The 22,813-nt window shown below is 39.8% G+C and overlaps 1 protein-coding gene across 1 annotated transcript in view; it reads left to right on the forward strand.

The window, feature by feature from the left end:
• ZPLD1 (zona pellucida like domain containing 1) overlaps window positions 1-22,813 on the forward strand; it is a 347,010-nt gene that overhangs the window by 129,727 nt on the left and 194,470 nt on the right. Inside the window, exon 2 of the mRNA XM_047723539.1 lies at window positions 17,295-17,355. The gene's annotated coding sequence lies outside the window, so the exon portion shown is untranslated. The remainder of the gene's footprint in view (window positions 1-17,294; window positions 17,356-22,813) is intronic.

Raw genomic sequence — 22,813 nt, forward strand, 5'->3', positions numbered from 1 at the left:
TATTTCTCTTGCCATCCTACTTTTCCTACACAAACTGCTGGGAGGTGATGATGACCCAAGGGAAGTTGATGTTATTAGAGGAAAAAGCAAAAGAAGGATTGCTGGGAATCTGAGAATGTGTCTATATGTGTCAGGACTCATAGGGTTTTATTGGCTCATGAATCAAGCCTGTGGCATTCCGATTTTGATTTAAGATTATCCACCGGGGAGCAAATTTTGTTTGAACTTTGCTTAAACCTTCCTGAGTAAAGAGATCCTTCAGATATGTGCTGTGAACTTCCCCGTACAGCAGCACAGGACACTTGGGGGATGGATGTTTCACATAATTTACTGCGGGCTTCGCCTGGCCGCACGCCACTGCTCCCGCACGGCAGAGCAGTATTTAGAGAGGCACTGTTGGCAATCTGGCCTTCTGTTTTCTGTTTAGTTGTTGCTCCATAGTTATTCTGGGAATTAAGATAGAAAATCAGAGTATTACAATTAAAAAAAAAAAAAGCAAGGATAAGGGGCCTTATTCAGCTGCCTTGCAGTGAACCCCCCAAAAATGGGTGAGGAGTATCCAAGCCAGGTCTTACTCTTGCAACCACCGTAAGTTTTTAACTTTTGCTATGCTTTCCTTCATTGAATTTATCTCACTGACTGCTCACATTGTGCAAGCGTGTTTATGATGAGCTCTCCTCTGCCCTCGTGTTTGGGATACAACTCTTATTACGAGAACAAGCCTTCTTCAGGCTTGCATGATTTATAATTTTCACAGGAATTTCCCATCTTTTATCTTATTTGATTTATACTTTGTCTACATCGGGTTTGAAATGAATGAAGGACAGAAATTGTTTTATTCAGCTCACCTCCTAGTGCTACACCTTCCAGCACTCTTCTTACTTATTCAGCAATGATTTGTCCAATGGATATGGTGGGTCTTAGAGAAATAAGAATTCTGGGCATCTTTCAGATAAAAAAAATAACAAACATATTCCATAGAGAATTTTTTTTTTTTTAATGAACTGTAGGGAACTCAGATAATTAAGAAAACACATGGTTTAACCAACTGAACCACCCAGGCGCCCAAAAGCACATGGTTTAATACTGGTCCTTTTGTTTCATGATTTTGTCATTTGTTGAATTTTGCTTTGATTACTGGACTTGGATTGAGTTTCATCTCTCTTAAAAAACTGAATGTTTTATGATTATATAGTCCAGGTAACACAAGGGTGTTTGATCTCTTGTCATTAGAATTCTCAGAAAAATAGTACCTATGCAATATCTCTATAATATATAATTGGGAAATTTGAATATAAATAAGAAATAGACTCTTTTTATAGTCACTGAATTACATAAAACAGTGGTGATGCTATCAGTTTTTATAATTGCATCTTAGTTTACTTACTGCTTTTTGATTGAAGTTCAGCCTGATCGAAAACCTGTTTCATTAGGATATGATTATATATCATAGCAAGATAACAGAGGGCACGGGTGTCATGATTTAGTCTACCACTGAAAGAGCAAATAATTATTTTTCCATTAAGTTATATAGTATCCTCAAGAAAAAGTATGGGCAAAGAAAGTATAATATGAGTGTAGTTTACTACTATCTGTTAAATGGAGCTATATCCTAGACCTGATGACTGACACTGAACCATGAAATAAAACAACTATGTTGGCGTATCAGCCTGAAATACAGTTTGTTGCCTAGAATTGAGTTTAAAGGTGTGAGCCGGGCGTGTGGGGAAGGGGTGAAGCACAGGGGGTGGGGTGGGGTGAGGGGAAGTGACCATGAATTAATTGAATTCTGTAAATCAATTAAAACTGTGATTAATATCATTAGTAAGAACATGCCTATGATATTATCACAATTTATGAGCACTTCTGCAATCCATATTTCTTGTTTCCATTAACAATGCTTACATATTCTGATGGTTGCATAAAGAAATATTTGAAGAAAGGAGGTGAAAAAATGAGCCACTGCTTTTAGTACCGCTTGACCTTCCAGTTCAATTACACTTCAAGTTCAATGATACCAGAAAGAAGCTAAAAATAGTTTGGGTAAGAGGCAACCCACAGGGTGTGTGGATCTCAAACCAACACAGAGGACGAGAAGGGAAAGAGTGCGTCTGGCAGACTATGGCCACCAGATGGCAGTGCATCTCAAGGAATGGGGGAGAAGCCGGCTTCTCCGGACCGCGGCTGCCAGAAATCCAGGCGTGAATACTAAAGAGATCTGAAAGTATTCAAATGTCTCAAATCTTGCAGAAAACCTTGGGAAAACAGCCTCTTGCCAGTCGCAAATGCTTGATCGCAGAGATTTAATCTTGGGTTGGTTCGGAATGGAGCATTTGATGTGCGGATCTCTTGAAGGCAGGGGCTGCCCGCCTCAGAAAGCAGGCACAGCCCTGAACGCGGTACGTTGGGGCGGCATCGTGAGGGCCTCCCTTCTGTTCTTTTAAATCTGTGTTTCCCGCCTGGGGTGATTGCGCGACTTCCAGTGGTTTCAGTCTCATCTACATCCCGGGGATGACCCACGGAATCTGCTGCTGCCTACTGAGCACCCCATTTTATTTTATTTTATTTTTTAATTTTTAATTTTTATTATTATTATTTTTAAATCTTTTTAAAGACTTTATTTATTTATTTGACAGAGATCACAAGTAGGCAGAGAGGCAGGCAGAGAGAAAGAGGAGGAAGCCGGCTCCCCGCCGAGCAGAGAGCCTGATGTGGAGCTTGATCCCAGGACCCTGAGATCACGAGCCCAGCCAAAGGCAGACTTTAACTCTGCTGCCCATCCTGGTGCCCCGAGCACCCCATTTTAGAAGTTTCACAGATATCCTTAATACCACTAGTCTGCAGCTTGACTCTAGTGCGGGGCTTCCCAGAGGGTCCCTTCCTTATGCAGTGATCAACCAATCCCTAAAGCCAGCAATCTAGGAGTCATTTTCTAAACCCTCTCTTCCTCCATTCAGTCTTAGGGCCTGTTGCTTCTCTCTACATCCATGTTTTTAGCGCCCTGCCTACTTTTTTGTACCTTGATCCTGGCCTGTGATCATGTACAGAACTTTTGAAATAATCTCCGTGAATCCATTTTTGCTGCCTTCTTATCCATTCTCTGCAGCCAGAGCGACCTTTGGAAATGCCAGTCAGATGGTGACACTCCTGGCCTGACCCTGACTGCCACTACTCTCTGCTCAGTCTCTGTGAGTCAGGCACACTGACTTTCATTTCCCATTACTATGGTTTGGAATGCTATTCCTCTCCTTTTCCCCTAACTAGATCTGATCTTTCAAGCCTCACCTTAAACATGAGTAGCTTAGGAGGCCTTCCCTATCCCCCAAGACTAGGTCAGCCCTTCCCGTTAGAGTATTGGTCACTTTCCCTATTGTACTTATAGTCACTTATTCATTGCTCTCTTTTAGCCCAGTAGTACCATGAAGAAAGACACCATGACTGACTTGTCCATCACTGTATCTTCTGTGCTTTGCACAGTGCCTGGAATATAGTGTCATTTAATACCTATTTGTAGAATGGATGACTTCATAAATAGAAACATTTTTAAGAACTGCATGAATGAGTTAATAGACATAATTTAATTTTTTAAAATGTTGGCCATTTTGTTTGAGTTTTTGGGTGGCATAGGGATGGAGTGGCATGTTTCAAGACTGAAGACGTGGAGCATGGTTAGACAATTCTAACTGTATTTCTTCTGGAGTGTGTTATGGGTCCATGATCTTTCTACAGTGTTGGGGAAGTCTCACTAGCACCTAATACAGGGGACTGAGGGGCAGTGAGAGAGGGAGGAGACTCTTGAGGGTACATGTGTGGTTGGCCTTTGGTTTTACTTTATCGGGCTTCAAATAGTTGTGTGATAAGAGACTCTTAATCTCATGAAACAAACTGAGGGTTGCTGTGGGGTTGGGGGGGTAGGGAGAGGGTGGCTGTGTTATGGACATTGGGGAGGGTATGTGCTATGGTGAATGCTATGAAATGTGTAAGACTGATGATTCAAAGACCTATACCCCTGGGGCAAATAATACATTATATGTGAATAAAAAAAAGAATAGTAATGCGATGAAGAAAGTCCCTTTGCCTCTTTTCCTATAGCAGTTTAGAGCAGGAACATAGTTTATTTGCAAAGTCTAGAGTAGGGCCATCCAATAAAACTTCTGTGGTAATGGCCATATTTTTGTCTCTGTATAGCCACTATGGTGGCCCCTACTCTTATGGGCTTTTGAACACTTGAAATGTAGTAAATGCACATTAGAAATGGAATTTTTCATTCTGCTTAATTTAGATGAATTTATATTTATATTCAAATTTAAATTTCAACTAATTTATATTTAAATGTTAATAGCTCTCTGTGGTTAATGACTACTGTATTGGACTGTAGTTGGTAGAACTAGAGGACATGAGTTTTGCTGAGATGAGGATGGCTGAGTGGGTTGGAGGATTCATCCTGGAGGGCCTTGCATTATAAAGAATCTGAGTAATGAATTTGACATGCTTTTATTTACACTGATATTCCCTTTCCAACAGGTATGTAGAATCCAATCATCCTGGAGAAGAAATGAGATGTGGATCTTTTCTTGATAGGGAAAATACCAGGGGCTGTTTTAGAAGCCTGGCTTCCCCTCATTCCTAGCATGTATTGTCATCTACTTCAGTGTAGTGGCTTTCTTTGTCTATCACATAAAAAGATGCTTCAAACTTCCTCCAAAGTCACTTTCAGAAAGCGCTTGGTTTGAAATATCGCCCTGTCTCCTGAGATACTATAGTAAGTCTTCAAAACAAAGGAGCAGCTATGATATTTCTGAAATTCCAGTGTGTCTTGTTAGTGTTGATATCGAACCATTTGATGCTTTTATGACATGTTTCATGACATCAAAGCACTTTACAAAATTGAATTCATGTTTCTACCACTTGTTCAAATTCAGGTATCGGTTAGAACAGTACTTACTACTTATCTTTTGTATAGAGAGTACACGAGAAGTACATCATCTTTTTTTTGTGCGTGTTTGCACAGTATACAGAAGAAATTCAAGCTTGTGTTTGTATGACACACTAGGGTCAGTGGACAAGGCTGCACATGGCTGGAGGGGGCTGGCCCAGTAGTCTTGAATGATGGAGGCTTTGACCACCTCTGATAAGAGCTGAGGAAGTTGTTAACACTGCACAACTATAACCCATTTGTCATATTGCTGTTGGGAAGTTCTGTTGACTTGATGCTCATGAGGTCCAGGGCGATGCTTCCTAAAATGTAGTGTGCATGTGAGTCAGTTAGACACTTCATTCAAATGCTGATTCTTATTCAGTAGTTCTCAAGTGGGTCTGAGATCCTGCATTTCTAAAAAGCTCCCAAGCGATGCAAATGCTGCTCGTCCACTGACTTCACTTCAAGTCATAAGGTGGAAGGACATAAATCTCACTTACACTTTGGTCAGTTTTGCTTTGAAAAGTCTTTTCTCATCTCTCCAATAGTCTTAAATTCTGCTAATGGTGATATTGTGCTATCAGTCCTGGTAAGAGTGGATAGAAACATTGATTCAGACTCTTTCTTGGGGCTGGAAAAACAGCCCAGTACCCACTAATAGGTAGTGGGTGGCCATGTGTTTACATTTTCATTAGGAACAGTCCTCAGATAAGAGCAGCAGGCTCTTAACAGGCAAACCCAGCATTCATTAGTTCATGTGAAAGGCCACCTCTGATGAAGAGGTTGGAGGAGCTGTTGAAGTAACTCTGGAATTGGGAGATCTTCCTTCTGGATCTACCTCTTCCCCCACTGGCCAACTTATAATAGGAAAGGTGTTAGTTATGTTTCTTGGAGCCTCAAATTTTCATCTTTTGAGCATGAGCCACACTGACTGTGGAAAGACAAACTCCCTTTCACTTTTCTTCTTCACATAAATATTTGCAGTGTCATGGACATGTTGATGGGCTGCGAGCTATTCAGTAATAACCAGTAAGGGAAGTTGATCTATGGGTTACAGAAGTGACTTCTGTATATTAAAAGTATAAATTTTAAAGTAATGGTAATACCAGGTGTGTGCTTCAGGGTTTTGTAGATCCACTTACTTAAATTTCAATCTGTTCATTCCTTGAGTGTAAGGACACTTGGCTTAGTTAGGGTCAAGCTCAGGGCAGGTACTTAACAAATTATTGATAATAGTGATAACGGTGGTAGAAAGCATTCTGTGATTATAGCCCAGAGCCAGGCACAAAGTATGTGTACAATAAATAGTAAATAGAATGAATGAGATCAGTAATGGCGACTAAGCCACTGCAAAAGCCTTTCTATTTCAGAGGTGAGCTCTGTCAGCAGAGAAGCAGCTTTATCTCCACTATGATCTCACAGAATCCTGACAGCAACATGTACATCTTCAGACTTTTTCTGCTGCTCTGCCTCTCAACACTTTTGAGTTTTCTAAAATGGCTCCTTCAGGTTTGTATACTGGTGATAAAAGTCTTTGTCCTCATAACCACACCATGGGACAGAGAAGTTTGGGTTATTTGGGATTATCAAACTTTTCTTCAGCTCTCAGCAGGATTTATAAGATTATGACCTTAAACCATAACTTTGCAGTTAGTAACAATCTCTTTATTGCTTATGCGGCAAAAACAAATGGAAAAAAAAATCAAGGGCTGTACATTTGCACAGATAAGTGTGAACATTTGAGTCAGTGCACACTCAGGGACCTCTAAGTAAAGAGAAACGGGAAAGAAGGTGATCAGTGAGGCATAATTATGAACTGTCCAGAGTCTCTGCAATCTCAGATTTAAAAACAAATCATAGGTAATTTCCACAAAGAATTTCACTTTCCAGCCTCTGTCTCTTCCCATCTCTTGCCCCATAAATAAACAAGATGATTATTTTAGTAATTTATATGTAATGAATTAAAATTTTCTTTGTTTTAGCAGCTAAAATGATGCTGCGGCTCTCCTTTTATGTCTGTGTCCGTGGTGGTAACACCTTATGTCATTTGACATTAGCAGGCTCTGGATTTGGAGTAGTCACGGGATTCTAGTCAATAATTTATCATTCTCTCACAAATTTCTCAGATAATACAAAACCAACAAATCCAAGCTGGATTAGCTTTTGGCAGAGAGTTTTCTTTTAGAGATCATATTTATATAGCTCCTTCCCTTAAGGCATTTAGACTGCTCGTTCTCTTCTCACTAAATAGTTTAATTGCAGTATCATTTCTTAAAACCTTCTCCTCCACCTGTCTTCCCTACCTCAGTTTACAGCCTTGTCCCAGCCAGGGTGATTGCACCAGAAATTCTGGAGTGGGGGGTTGCCGGTGTGTGTTTTAGTAAGAACCACAGGCCATTCTGATGCCTACTCCGTTCTGACTTGAGAAGCCTGGTTTACAATGTCACTCCTCACAAGGTTGCCTAAGAAGAAACCTGGAAGAGTTCTTTCTTATTCCTTTTCCTTACCTCCTACATTAAACTCCTTTGCTTAGATTTCAAATAAAGTTCTCAAAAATTCTTTTTGCCTCTCCATTTCCACACCACTGCCTTGAGTCAAGTCCTTCTGATTTTTTCCTGGTCTTCTGGTCCATGGCAGTTGCCTATCCTCTGCTTCATTCCTCACCCTTCCAGTCCAATCTCCAAACTGTGACCAGAGTAACCATGACACACATGTGGGATTACGTCCTTTATGGCACACTCCCTTGTGTGTCCTAAGTCTGTGGCTTTGGGCGTGACATATAGATGTTTCTCCATTGACTCTTCCTAACCTTGCCAGTTTCACTTTGATGTCCCCTCATTTCTTCCTTTTGCTTGTACCCCAGGTTCTGATTACTCTATACTTTAGATTTCTCAACTATACCAGGCTTTCTTATTTATCATGCATTTACATGTTCTCTTTGCTGCACTTTCTTTGTCTACTTTGCATGCTCCTAGTTGCTCTTCAAGATCCCTTTCACAGCTCACGCTCTTTTGGAATTTTTTTTATCACTCCCTCCCATCCATCTTTCTCAGCATAATTGATTACCTCTTAGTATCAAACCTTGTCATTCCCAATCCCTCCCCTCCCCACCATTTAAAAAAATGCCTCCTGCTGGACACTTCTGGAGGATTCAGTGAGATTTGCAGGTCCACCCCTCTCTGAAGCCCAGTTCCCATTTGCCCTGTAGTCAGTCAGTCTGTAGTCAGACTCATGGGGAGTCTTTGGCCTTATTGGCCAAGGGGAGGCTGGAAAGTTAGCTGATCAGAGACATCTGGGGGACCCAACTGCCCAGGGAGCCCTTATTCTCCCTGGGCACAGGGCACCAGGCATCTTACTTCTGCTTTCTTGGCATCTGCCTTTCTTGGCATTCTAGGTGCCATTCAGTTAACCCCAGGGGCACAGAAAAGGGAGACCTGATGGGCCAGCTTTACCCATGATTCACACCAGCTGAGAGGTACTAGAAACCTGAAGGCAGGAGGTGTGCTGAGGGGAAAGTTCCCATGAGCTACCTCCTCCCAGCCCACAGGTGGGCTCCCATGGATCGCTCCAGCCTAAGAAGACTGTAGGGCTCACTGTGGCCACAGATGGTGACCTGTGGGAAACACCATAGGTGGTCTGTGTATGTCTTGCTCTCAAAGCAGCCATCTCCCTGAGGCCAGATCTTGCGAGCTCTTGGGCTGGGTCTTTTGGGAACTTGGGGAAGGGGCAGGAAGTCCATAGCTTGGTCAGGGCAAGGCAGGAATATTTCCAGATGAGGAGATACATGGGATCCTGAAGCCTTGATGATGCCACCAGAACAGAGACATAAAGCATGTCACTGGTACTTCCTGTGTCTCAACATCCTGGGTGGAGTGGGGTTGACATCAGGCTACAGAAAGAGGGAATCATGGGCTGGGCTGGCTCGTTATTCACACTGACCTAGGGGGCAGGAGGTGTGATGAAAAGCAAAGTGCCCATGAGCCGGCTCCTCTGAATCCATAGGCAGGCTCCCAGGGGTCCTTCCTGGAGTCTGAACTCCTCAGGGCTTGTGGCAGACACAAGTGGGGATTGTGGCCATAGATGGGGACCTGTGGGAATCACCATGGCTGGTCTGTGTTTGTCTCAATTTCCCTTTCCATATGTAAGGCAGGAACTGCCACCTCTGTATTATAGAAGGAGGGAAAGTTCTTGCCCCAGAGCCACAAACAGGCCAGGCAATGGCCTGGGGAGGAAGGGGGTTGTAGACACTGCTGAAAACCTGTCCCTGGTGCTGAGACACCAAATTGGAGCTGTATCCTCTGCCCTGGGCTTATTTGTGTGCCTCCTGCCCCATGTGCCTATGAGCTTCTTGAGGGGCAAGGCCATGTCTCTTTTAACTTTGTGTCCCCAGGTCCTAGTAATATTAGTTTTCCATTACCATAAGCTTAATGGTTTAAAACAACACAAATCTATTATCTTCTAGTTCTGGAGATCGAAAGTCTGAAATGGCACTAACTAGACTAAAATCAAAGTGTTGGCAGGGCTGAGTTCCTTTTTGGAAGCCTTAGGGAAGAATCCACATTTAAATCTTTTCTAGCTTCTAGAGACTGCCCACATTCTTTGGCTCATGGTATTTTTCCATCTTCAAAGTCAGTGATAGCCGGGGTGGTGTTTGTTACATTGCATCAGTCTGACACTCTCTTATACTTCCCTCTTCCATTTATAAGGATGCTTGTAATTTTCTTATCTGGGTATTTCAAGATAACCTTTCTATCTCCAGGTCTGTGGATTCACAGCCTTAATTCCATCCGCTACCTAAATTTCCCTTTGCCACTTAATAAAACATATTCCTAGGTTATACAAATTAGAATCTGGATGTGTGTGTGTGTGTGTGTGTGTGTGTGTGTGTGTGTGTGTGTGTGGCATTATTCTGCTGCCCATCATGCCAGTATACAGTTGGGTTCATATTAGGAGATAAATAAAATTTGCAAGACAAATGGACAGGGTCTATGGTGAGTGTGGCCTGGCTTCTGTCAGAACAACTGGGAAAGCAATGGTGATTAGGGAGGTGCTGGTGGTTGGTGAGGGAGAAATGTCCTACTAAGAGTGGAAGACTTTGGTTATGGGGCCTGATAATTGATTTTTCTGTTAGGTCCATGTGGCAACCAACCCTAACATGACCCTCAGTGAATCTTACCTCCTGATGTTCACATATTTGTGTAATACTCTCCCCTTGATTGTCAGCAGGACCTGTGACTTGCTTCTAGACAACAGGATATGGCAAAAATGATGGAATGTCACTCTTCAGGTTAGGTTATTTATATGGCAAAGGTGACAGCATGGATTTTCTATGGTTGATGTTACCTTATATGTACTTCAGTCTTAGTAGATTGGAGCTGGAGACTCTCCTTGTGGGTTTGATGAAGTTGGAGGCCATATCAAAGAAGCCCGTACTGCAGGAAGCCTCCAGGACCTAATGGTGACCTCCAGCCAATAGCTAGCAAAAAGCCAGGGCCCTCAGTAATACAGCACAAAGGAAACGAATCATGTCAACAGCTTGAATGAATTTGGAAGTGGATTCTTCCCCAGTTGAGCTTCCAGATGAGGATGTAGCCCAGCCAGCACCTTGACTGCAGCCTTGTAAACCCCGAGCACAGTTAAACTGTGCCCAGACTCCCAAGCTACAGAAACTATGAAATAGTATATGGTATGTTGTTTCAAGCTGTTGAACTTGTTTTAATTTGTATGCAGCATTTGGGAATGATGGAAGGGGATGGAGATGGAGCTACTCTGCTCATGCCTATGAGGGAAAAGAGTTCCTAACTGCAAGTTTACCTCTATTTTATAGCTGGAAAATGAGGAGAGAACATTGATGTGCCTTACTCTTTATCCAATGCTCAGTGACAAAGATAAAAGAGAATTTATTATTTGGACTTCGCTGGGCTTCCTGCATCCCCTCCTGTGCCACAGCTTAGAATTGAAGTTCATAGCAGGGGAGTTTTCTTCATTAATCATCACAGCAGTGCTTGGAAAGAAGACTTCTTGAGGGTTTTTTGGCTGCTGTCTCTTTCAGACAGAGATCACAGTTTGTCTAAAATCATGGTAAAGATTCAGGTAAATAGCTGGCATGGATGAAATGACACTCATACTTAGCAGTGAAGTTATAAAAATTGTATATCAAGCTTATTGAATATACTGTTTAACACCTCTATCCTATGCTATAAAGATGAGTCAAAACTCAGCTCAGATTAAAAAAAATTTTTAAAGTTGAAAATGGCTATTTTTAAATTCATCGCTAACAGTTAGGTGATAGATTTTATACATGTTAAATGACTTTAAAATCCTCTTGCCTAGCCACTGTCCTCATTTCACAGATGGGATTATTGAGTGCAAAAGATTAAGCGAGCTGTCTCACATTAACTGTCACACAGTTAATTCTTACTCGAATCGAGTTTCCAAGCTCAGAGTTTCGTATTGTCCTTCACATATAAACTCTGGAATCAGAATTTATGGGAAGATAGTAACAGTCTGCTAAGCCCATACTCCTGCTTTAAACACCAAATATATCCAAAGCATTCCAGACACGAAATGATCTCCCAGTACATGAATTCTAAAGGAAGTAATGTGATTCTTTGGTGCCTCAGCTTCATTTCATTGTTGTCCGTTGGCCTTGTGAATAATAATTACCCTTATCTTCCGTGGTTAGGTATTATGGTCTGAATTTTGGTTCTATTTTCACAGGCCTATAGACTCTTTTGTTTTGGACTGAGAGACCAAGGACAAGGGGCTTGGGGTTATACCATCTTTATTCTGGGGTGGGGGAACCAGGCAGGGATTTAGAGCAGAGCTTGAAGGGACACTTGCATGTGAATTGAGCACCAAGACTTTGACATGGTGTCCTATACTGCAGCTTGAAGAATGTGAATGTGGGGCCTGGAAGAAAAGCTACTGGGTTGCTTGCTGTGGCTCTGAGAGGGGCGGGTGCGGTTACTGCATAACCTCCTTCCAGAGCTGAACACAGAATCACAGAATGTGAGGGCTGGCAGATAGTTTGAAAATTATCTCGTTCGAGCCCACATTTTTAAACAGATGAATAGACTCAGGCTTAGAAAGATGACCTCAGATTCAGAACATAGAGTTAGTTAGGGGCAGGCTTAAAAGTTGGAATCTCCTAAGTATCATAACTATTACTTGTTCATTTGTTTTATTTATTTAATATCTTTGCTACTACATTTTTTAGTCTACTGTACCTAGTAATTGACACAACATACACATACACATCTTTGCTCCTCCACCAAGTTACTGGAGCTGGTGATAGTGTTGATAGCCAAGATCTAAATCCACAAAAATGTTTTGAATGCTTATCATGGAGGTAGTGTAGTAGAGTAGAAAGATCACTGGATTTGGAGTTAGAAGACCAGAGCTAGCCTTCGGGTTCTCACATATTCATAAGTACAGGGTAATCAGCTTTTCTGAGTCTCAGTGTCCTCATCTATAAAGTGCAGGTAAAGAATTAAAGGTGAGAACAAGGGAGCAATGGCTTGGAAGTTGTCAGGGTGAGGCTAGGGCAGTGGGGTTCAGTGATAATGATATTTAGGAGTCTGGCTCCCTCGAGAGCTGTGACTTTGTATACTTCTAAGTAGCTCTACAAATGTAGTTTTATTATTCCATGTACGGGGCCCTATGGTGAATGCAGGACCAGTATTGCCTGAGACCTATCCTTGTCTCCAATAAAGTTATATTAAAGTGATAATCTCAGTGCATAACAGGGCAGCATATTACTGATTGGCCAATGAATGGTGACTATGGTGAGGTGACTATGAAATGGGCCAATCAGGGAGACTTTGCAAGGTTACGACTTGAGCTGGGTCATGAAGAAAATGTAACAGACAGGAACAGACCATCTCAGGTCAGTGGAACACATTGATCCCACATGGAGAAGCTCAAGGACAGGTGACTGAATGAGAAAAGACACACATAAGTGATGTATTTAGGAGAGTAGGATTAAGTCATGGTGGGTATGTATATCCAAGCCTTGCATTTCATTATGCAGGCAATAGGGAGCCACAGGTGGCTTTTGAGCAGGATTAACTCCAAAGTCATGGTTTAGGAATGTTCCTTTTGCAGGCCTGTTAATTGGTTTGTAGTAGGGGTTACAGCAGAGAGAGCTGCTTATTCTTTTCTCCTCCTCAGCACTTCAGGGGCATTTGTCCTATTGACCTTTTATAATGACACTTAGAAAAGGGTTGATATTATGCCAGGTTCCACTTGTAAATTATTTCTGAAATGCCTCTACCTCCTGTCCTGGCATGGGCTTGTAAGTCCCGTTCCTTACTAAACTGCACAAAACCACAAAGCTGATTGCCTTGTCTTAGTATTGAGCCAAATGACTTTTAATGACTAGCAATTACATTACAGAACGACTGACAACAAAAAGGTCATTTTTTTTTTTTTCCAGGTTATAAGGAAAGGAGAGAGAATCTTGAAACCTTGTAAAGGGAAAGGAGAACTATTAAGGCCATTGCGTCCATTTCTGAAAAGCGAGATTTTTTTCCTTCCTCTGTGTGTTTACTGTGTTTTATATACTTTCATTTAACTGACTGAGCAGAGGTTATTTTACCTTTTCTAGTGGAAGATTTTTCAGTAGGTTAGTTGTTTTACTTACCACCACTGACGTTCTGCTTTTCAATCAGAATATTCACATAATAAAAAAATCTTGATAATATTCTGGTGCCCATTATGTAAAAAGCATTATTTGAATGAATATGAAAGGAATGTTTTCATATTAGATGTTACTGGCTTAAAAGCTATAATCAATGAGAATATATTATTTTTATTTTGAATTTTCTTTTTTCAAAAGCAGACTAGTCACCAATTCAGAATCAAACTGGGAGAAAAAGAATTAGAGTGCTTCTTGTCATTGAAGTGACACCAAACATAATGGGAAAAAAAGAATAATTCAGTGGGATTTAATTTTTATTCGCATGAAAAAATAGAGAAAGGCAGAGTGTTTTACCTGTATAATTAAAGAGACTTTTGTGTTAGTGAAAACTGCTCTGTGATTTATACAGTACCTCTCCTACTCCTTAGAAATCGTTAAGGCCTTGGCTTAGACTTAAATAATAACACCCTCACAAAGATGGAGAACTTTTAAAATCAGGAAAACTCTTGAAATGCATTCAAATTCATGTATATCTCTTTTATTTTATATTAGTTTTACTTTTTCCTTCAGATTGATCTTCTTACTAGTCCTTTTGTATTCATCAATTTAGAAGCCTAAGTGTGGGGCACCTGGGTGGCTCAGTTGGTTAAGTGACTGACTTCGGCTCACGTCATGATCCTGGAGTCCTGGGATTGAGTCCCGCATCGGGCTCCCTACTCAGCTGGGGGTCTGCTTCTCCCTCTGATCCTCCCCCATCTCACGCTCTCTCTCTTTCTCAAATAAATAAATAAAATCTTAAAAAAAAAAAAAAAGAAGCCTAAGTGTGTTAGTTGTCTCATCTAAAGAATGAGGATAAGGTTACCAGTTCTTCTTTCAAAGATGATCTTAGTAAAAAGTGGTTAAATAGAAATGAATACCTTATAATTTCAAAGGGCTGTGCATATTATTAGAGACAAATTATTTCATGTTACTGTGCTCCTGATGAAATGCTTTGTCATCTGGATGACACATTTAAATGTTAAGAAATGAAGCCTAGGAGAGGAGAGGTTTTTATTAATTATTATTATGTTATTGTTATTTATTATTGTTTTCTGATGCTTGTGTGACCTTGGGCAGGTCACTGAACTTCTCTCACTCTGATCTACACTGAGACCTCTCATGAATATATGTACAGGTATCAACTCCTAATTCTGGTGTTCTTACCTCTAAAAATCCCAAATACCTCCTTCACAACATTCCTTTACCAATGAGAAATGAAAAAAACAAAAGATAATTTTATTGCAATATTTGTGCCATGATTTAGAATCTCAGATAGGCACCCATACCCATACCCATCTCAGGCCTAGAGAGAGAGAAGCCAGTAATGTCACATCTCCATATGCTTGCACAGTTTTGCTTAACTTGGCCTTGAGATTGGGGCTCTGAGTCCAGCTGGCCACTGATGGTACCATAGGCTGTCCATGTAATTAAAGACACTTGCACTCCTTGGGCAACTCCTCTCTGGCCATCTGTGGCCTTGGCTCTAGCTCCAGGTAGCAGGGTATGGTGGTGGCAGCAGGGGAATGAAGTTCCTGACCACTCCAGATCTGCCGAAGGGAAACATGAAACTTGGGGGATTTTCTACCATGAGCTTCATTTTCACTACAAAGTTGTTGTGAAGAGCTGTAGAGGAACAATAGGTTAAAATACTTTTAAACTATTCACTGCCATGAGAGTTAATTGAGGGTCTAATTTCAATGACAATGTTTTGATATTACTGTTTAGCTTTTATTTGATTTATAATGAAGCAGAAGTAATCTTTGTTACTCAGTGAAGGTTGGCACTATCCTCCCTTGTTCCCTTAGCACTCCAGAAGATGACTTTGATATCCCCAGATAGGTAATTCCAGGTTAGTCTAGGTAGAAGCTCAGGGCATTATTTGACAATGGAGAGAATTAGAAAATGTATGAGAACTATACCCCACTACAACAAAAATTAGAGAAGAATCTTGGATTTTAAAGAGAAATGGTAAAATACACATTTTAGCAAAATGAAAAAATTAAACCTTGAGGAACCCTCGTTTGGAAAACTTTCTCTGAGCTTCATATTTCTTTTGCTTCACTTCTTAACAAAAAAGAAAGATGTGAATAGACCATAAGCAGTTTCTGGGGAGCAAAGACAAGCATGAGTAGAGCTATACATATGTAGTATATCATTATATACATACATATATATTCTCAGATATATCTATATCATCTATCACTTATCTCTATGTATCTATAGGTGGGAAGTTTTTAGAGGCATTCTGAGAGAATCAAAGTGACTTGATTCTTCTAAGTTTCAGTTTGGGGAGCAGAGACAGGAGCTGGGAAGGGAAGCCCCATAAATGTAGGGAACCAAATGGATTGAAAATAAACCAGAAGGGCTGCTATTTTTCCAAGGCAGAAATTAAACTTATTTTCATGTAAAATATTGGATTAAGTCAGGGGAACAAAAATCACTAGGACAGCATTTTAAATTTCAAAACTAAGAAAAACCCAAACCATACTCAAATTATTTCCTGTGATGGTACAAGAAGGCAATATATATTAACGTTTTTAATGGTCTATTTAATTCAGAATTTTCAACTACTCTGTAGACTGTCACTGCTGAGAACCTATTGAAATATCTTTGTAACCTATACTGGAAAATCTCTGCTAGCTCATGGTTTTGTGTCTTATAAAAATAAGGCCTTGGTGCTGACTGGCATGCTAGGGTGAGCTGTTGCTTGCCTTAACAATGGTGATGGAGACCAGAGTATAGATACTTATGAAGCTGTTTGTAAAGACTTAAACCTTAACAGGAAAGATACTGCACTTGTCCCCATCAACTGGTCACAGGTAATTGTTCTTTAGCATTCCCCTTGACCAACCGCCCATCCACCAAAACTTTCATTTATTTATTAAAATTTTTTTTTCATAAGGATAAAAGCATTTTTATTTTTTAATTTAAATTCAAATTCCCAACATACAGTACATCATTAGTTTTTGATACAATGTTCAATAATTCATTAGTTTCATAAAAAACTTTCATTTTTGACCCAAGCCAATCTCTCAAACTCTAAAACACATAAGAGGAGAAATAAGGTTAAGACCATGAGTTCCTGAAGCACTTGGGTGTCTTAGTCTGTTCAGTGTCTGCCTTCAGCTCAGGCGATGATCTCAGGGTCCTGGGATCCAGCCCCGCATGGAGCACCCTCATCAGGCTCACTGATCAGCAGGGAGTCTGCTTCTCCCTCTCTCTATCTACCCCTCCCCACCCACTCATGCTCTCTCTCATAAATAAATAAAAGCTTAAAATAAAAAGAAAACTGGGTTCAAAAAGGTTTTACTTTATTGGGGTTTCCTTTATCTAAAAAAGTTTACAATCAGACAAATAGAAAGCAAGCAAAGCCAAAAGAGAGGTAAGATGTGGATGTTACAAGGAACTAGCATCCAAAACTTTCCACTCAGCCAAGTTCAAGCTCTCTTCCAAGAGTATCCTATTCAGCATTTTCTGGGTCGCCTTTCTGAGAACATTTGAGAACCTCCTGAATTTTTCCTTCTTTACATTCTTATCATATGAGTAATCTCCCCCACACCCTAGAACTATTTGAGTCACATCTTTTCTAAACTGTCTTATAGGTATATATTAAGTAGTCCTACATGTCAGTGTGGAGTTATAAGCTTTGTGAAGAAAGGACATCTTATACTTCTTTTCTCTATTTGCACATTGTAGGCATATAATAAATGCACTTGGATGCTGATAAGCACTGCAGAACTAGAGAAAATCCTCAAAGGTAAGGATTCATATATTCTCAATGTATTTTACTAGGGTAAAATAGTAAATACATTTACTCGATGTATTTTACTAGAACATTTTATATATATTAAATATCATAGCACTGTGAAAATGAAGAAAATAACTTTCAGGTTCTAACAGAATCCCTGTCTTTTCAGTCTTATTGCTGAACTCTATTTCCTCTTGCTGCAAGTAGCAAGCATATTGTTGGGCTAAACGTGATTCTCCCATTTAAAAGCAACTGTTCTGAATCAAGGAAAACAAAATTAAATAAATTCTGAGAAGGGAATGAACAATAGTAACAGGCTCAACACCCTTTTGTTAGGGGATTAAAGCATTAATCATCCTATTATCTACTATTTTGAGCTTTGCCAAAGTAGCTAGAGGTCGATAAGCATTAGTTCCAATTAAAGAACTTTAGAACTTTCCCACTTGTATCACCCACTGTTTTGGACTGAAAGAAGATGGATGATGATAACATGGTCTTGATAGTCTAATTGCAGCTTCTTTCCATTTTTGCTAAGAAATTGTAGAAAAGGCCACTTTGGATTTAAAAATTAAGAGCTTCGTTGTCAGAAAGTATCACTAATGCATATAATTACTATTTTAGATTATCAAGAAGGTCTAAAGACAGACATTTCATTTTAATACTTGCTACTCAATTGCATTAGTGACATTTGCTAATAACCTGAGGAAGTTACCTATTGCAGTGGTGAGTTTCAAGCTGTAAAGTTTAGCGTTTTGACATGGGATGCCAACACTGTGTATAATGCACATAAAGAGAGCAAGAATCAATAAACATGTCAATTTAAAAATGTTAAAAACCTGAAATATTCCCCAATAACTCCATTAGGAGAGACATGACAGTAGCAGTTATTTCTTGACAGACTACCCAATAGACTGGTTTGCAGAATTGCCACAATTCACATTTAAAAAGTTGGGAGAATACTGGCAGATTGAGTTGTCAGGTAAACTAATTTTGCAAAGTGGAAAACACGGATAGGTTAATTGCTAGAGCTTCAAGATACTATTCTTTAGGGATATGCTTCTTCACCTGATGGATTGAGTAAAAAATAAAAAATTTTGTGTTCTTCCAGCCTTTAGAGAACTACCTCATATTAAAAAAATATTGGAGAGTTAATTTTTCAGACTTTGATATTTTTCAATTATCCCTCAAACATCCTTCCTATCTGGATAGTAAGATGAAAGCTCAGTGTCTTATTACCAGAAGTTAGGTTTATTTGTGCATACTATTAAAACACTTAGTGGCCTGTTGATTTTGTTATTTGGAGAAGGAAGAAAGATGACTGAGTTTAAAAGTTTGGTCTGCTCCAGTGTGGTGCTTTGGCTCACACAAAGTAATCTCAAGCTTACCATAGAGATGAAACTATTTGTTGTACAGAGTGGAATTTTATGAGTACACATTTAAAACTATGCTTGATTTTTCTGATTATGAAAATCTGAATTGAAAAGGAAAAATAAATTACTGAAAATATCATCATTTGGAGAAAACTGTTAGCATTCTACTTTTATTTTTCACTTTTTCTGTACAAACCTTTTCAGTACATTATTCAGTTGTGGACATTTTTTTTAACCTTAACTTTATAACCTAAAAATGTCCCTATGTTAACTCAAATTATTAATGTGTATGTGGGTTCTATTGAGTGGGGGAGTCTATAATTTACCTAGCCATTATGATATTCCTGAATATTTGAATAGTATTCACTTTTTCACTATTTAAATAAAACTATACTAGAAATCTTTTTAAGTTTGGCTTTTTGGTATTTTGGGTTATTTTTCTAGGGTTGATTCACTGGAGTAGAATTTTTAGTTAAAAGTATGATAATATAGTGGGATGATAAAATGCAAATTTTAACTGAGGTAACAAGGCACAAGAAATAGTAAATTCCATAGGAGCTATCAGATAAGTTGCCAAATTTTAAGGAGATTATTAAGCCAGTTACATCTGTCTTAATTGTTTTATAACATCAAAAGTACAAAAGGGTCATGATTTGAATATTAGAGGGAATTTGGGGTACATAACAAGTTTTCTTTGCTGTGAGTCTTCCCACTTGCCCTCCAGAGAAATGAATGGGGTATATGCTTACACCTCATCTCGCCTCAGTTAATTCAGCAATGCCCCTGTTTGTTTGAATGATGTCTGAGATCAGTTTTTGACTCACACGTGAGAGACCTAGGAGCTGAGTGACTGGTTAAATGCTGTGATGAGGGCACAAAGGAGAAAGTGCCAGATGGGACAATTTGAGCTTCCAAAATTTGTCCAGGCAAGGATATGTGAAACTTTCTCATGGGTCACATGTTGGCAGTTACATGAGAGAAAGTCAACATGGCTTCATCTTTGGTCCTGTCCAGCAAAGCTATTTGACATTGCAACAGATTCCTGGAGGTTGAAAAGGTAAGTTCCAAGCCTTAAAAAAAAAAAATCTATCTATCTATCTATCTATCTATCTATCTATTATCTATCTATCTATCTAGATATAGATATATGTTTGCTATGGTTGAGGATACTGTTGTTCTCTGAAAGAGAAAGGAGAAAGAGAAAACAGACTTGGTAGTACAAGATAAAAAAATTAAAAGTTTGGATGTGTTGAGTTTAAGGTACTGTGAGAATCCAGAGGTAAGTACCTAGCAAGCATTGGAATGCAAGTTTTGACTCAGAGAGGCCTTGATGAGACATGTGGATATTGGATCAATCATATGTACAAGAATGTTGGAGGCTTGAGACAGATTAAAGAGGGTTTAGAGTTAGTTGCAAAGGGGGTCAAAGTCAGAATCCTGGCTTGTATCTGCCTGGGAGAGGATGAGAAACTATCAAGAGTCTGAGAAAGGAAAACAAGATCTAAGGAGATCCAGGACTGAGCAATGTCAATGAAGCCAATGTGGGAGAGAATTCCAAAGAGGGCATGTTCAATACGGAGGTCAACAAGCTGGATTTTAAGATTCAATTGTTTTTAGCAAATAGTGAGACACTGGCAATTTTATCTGGCTAGCCTCACTGTAGTCTCACTATAATGATAGGGGCAGGGGCCTGACTGTAATGGGTTGAATGGTGGATGGGTGGAGAAAGGGAGTCTTTGAGTGAAGACATTATTTCTAAGTTCTTCTTCTTTGTTTTTTTAAGACAGCAGGAGAGAGAGAGAGTGAGAGAGGCAGAGGGAAAGGGAGAGAAGAAATCTTAAACAGGCTCCACACCCAGTGTGAGACCCATCATGCAGGACTTGATCTCACATCTTTGAGATCAAGGCCTGAGCCAAAATCAAGAATTGGACACTCAACCAACTGTGCCACCCAGGCACCCCTCTAGATTCTTGATTGTACAAGGAAGGGGAGATATATTTTAGTGAGAGAAAGACTTGGAAGATCAAGGGAAAATCTTGAACATGTGTGTAAGTTATGGGGGAGGTGTCAGTAGAGTACAGAAACAAAATACAGGAGAGAGAGAAAGATTAACTAGTGGTCGAAAGCCCAGAGAAGACAATGGGAGATTAGATTAAGAGTTTCCTGGCCCTCTGAATCAGAAACTGTCAAGCAGTCTAAGCTACATAAAGCAAGGAATGTTACATAACCCTTGAAAAGAATGAAATTGTTCTTTAGCATTGATATAGGGCAGTCTCGAACATTTCTTGTAAGTATAGAAAGCAAGGTAAATAGAAAGCATGGTGTATTCACTATGCTACCAGGACTATAATGAAAGATCATGTGGATTGTATACTAATACGTGAATGATAATCCTTCTGGAATTGTGCATTGCATGGTCCTTTAGGTGAAACATTACCTTTGCCAGAGGACACTTTTCAAGGTTCTCTATATTCTTTTGTTCTGGTCAATATTCACAAGAGCCATTTTTTGATCATTTAACTTTTGTTTATTCGAGGATATTCATCAATCAGACTGATGGATCAGATTCTATGTTCTGCTTGATAACTATGTTTTTAAACTGAACATTAATAAAGTGGCCTTCTGATGATAATTAGGTTCTTCATGTCACTTGTTCACAGGAAGAGAATGTGTTGGCATAATGATGTGAGTGTTTCTGCCTAATGGTTGAGACTCTCCTAAGTGAGTAAATTGTCATTGTGGTTTATAATATCAGTCTGTGAGAACATGATTAATGAGAGCCCACCCCTCAGAGTCAGATACATTAGTATTCTAATAAAACCATGTATCTTGCCCTGTCCCTACAAGAAGTCAAAGACCAGTTCCTAGACTGTGGTGAATTCATTACACTTAATTTTACTTGTGCAGGCTCACTGTAGACAGACATCTGGCCTTTTCCCATTGATGTTGTTAAAGAAAAAACTTTTCATGATACTTATTGAGGAGGCTGAAGAAGACTTTATTCAAGGGGAGACTATGTCAATAGGTTTAGGGAGCACCACAATGGAGTTTTGCAGTTGGGGAGAGAGATTGTGTTCAACTCTGAATATGGTGTAAACAAGTGGGAATTTAGAGCCAAGGAACACAGTTGGGGGTCAACGGATGGAAAATTACTAAGAGGAAAGATCAAGAATAAGGGGAGATTCTTGGTAAACTGACCTAACAGGATTCTTGCTGAAGGCAGGCCAGGGTGATCAGATATCACTTGGGGGCTGGTGTAGTATGAGGAATCTGATCAGATATTGAGGGTGATCACATACTTAGGATGGGCCATCTTGGCTAAACTGACTTAGTGGGATTCTTGCAGAGATAAACATATAAGACCAAAAGTTAGGGTTGAGTTAAAAAAGAGCTCAGACTAGCCTCAGTAGAGTTTGGTCAAGGAGAAAACCTTTGTCAATGCCTCTTTGTTATATGGGCCATTTTTTATTCAAATGCAGTGGCTTGATGGTTTAGTCTTTTCTGCAATGGAAGGGGAAGATTCATGTGCATAGGGGCATTTGGGACAGTGGAATGGTGTGAATATGTGGAATGGGTAAGAAAAGTGATTTGGAACCTGAAAAGTGTTGTTGAGCCTTCTTAAGGGTGCAGCCAGGTTGGCCCAGTTGGTTATGGTCTGTTTCAATTTTTAAGTTCCACATCCCAGGAATTCTTTCAGTTCTAGGCAAACCAGGACCATTGGTTACTTTAGATTCAGCTCACACTGGAGATTGGAAAGAAAAAAATATATGTGTGTATATATATATATATATATATATATATATACACATATATATATATATTCTTATATTCTTATATATAAAAGAATCTGTAGGATTCAGTGATTTCTTCTGGAGGGTTTCAGCAGCCAGGGAGCGGAGCCAAGAAGATGGGTATTTGGGTTGATCCCATATCACTGGGGGGTTGCTGAAAAAAAAATGATGAGTTGGGAATGTTGAGAGTTGAAATGATTTAGGTAGACAGGGGTTAGAGGTGAGGCCAGGTTGTTCACATGTCTGAGTGACACTGTGGATCTGCGTCTTCTGAGTCTAGTTTTCTGTTCTGCGCTTATAAAGGGA

Source organism: Lutra lutra, chromosome 1 (assembly GCF_902655055.1).
Source record: "Lutra lutra chromosome 1, mLutLut1.2, whole genome shotgun sequence".
Taxonomy (NCBI): domain Eukaryota; kingdom Metazoa; phylum Chordata; class Mammalia; order Carnivora; family Mustelidae; genus Lutra; species Lutra lutra.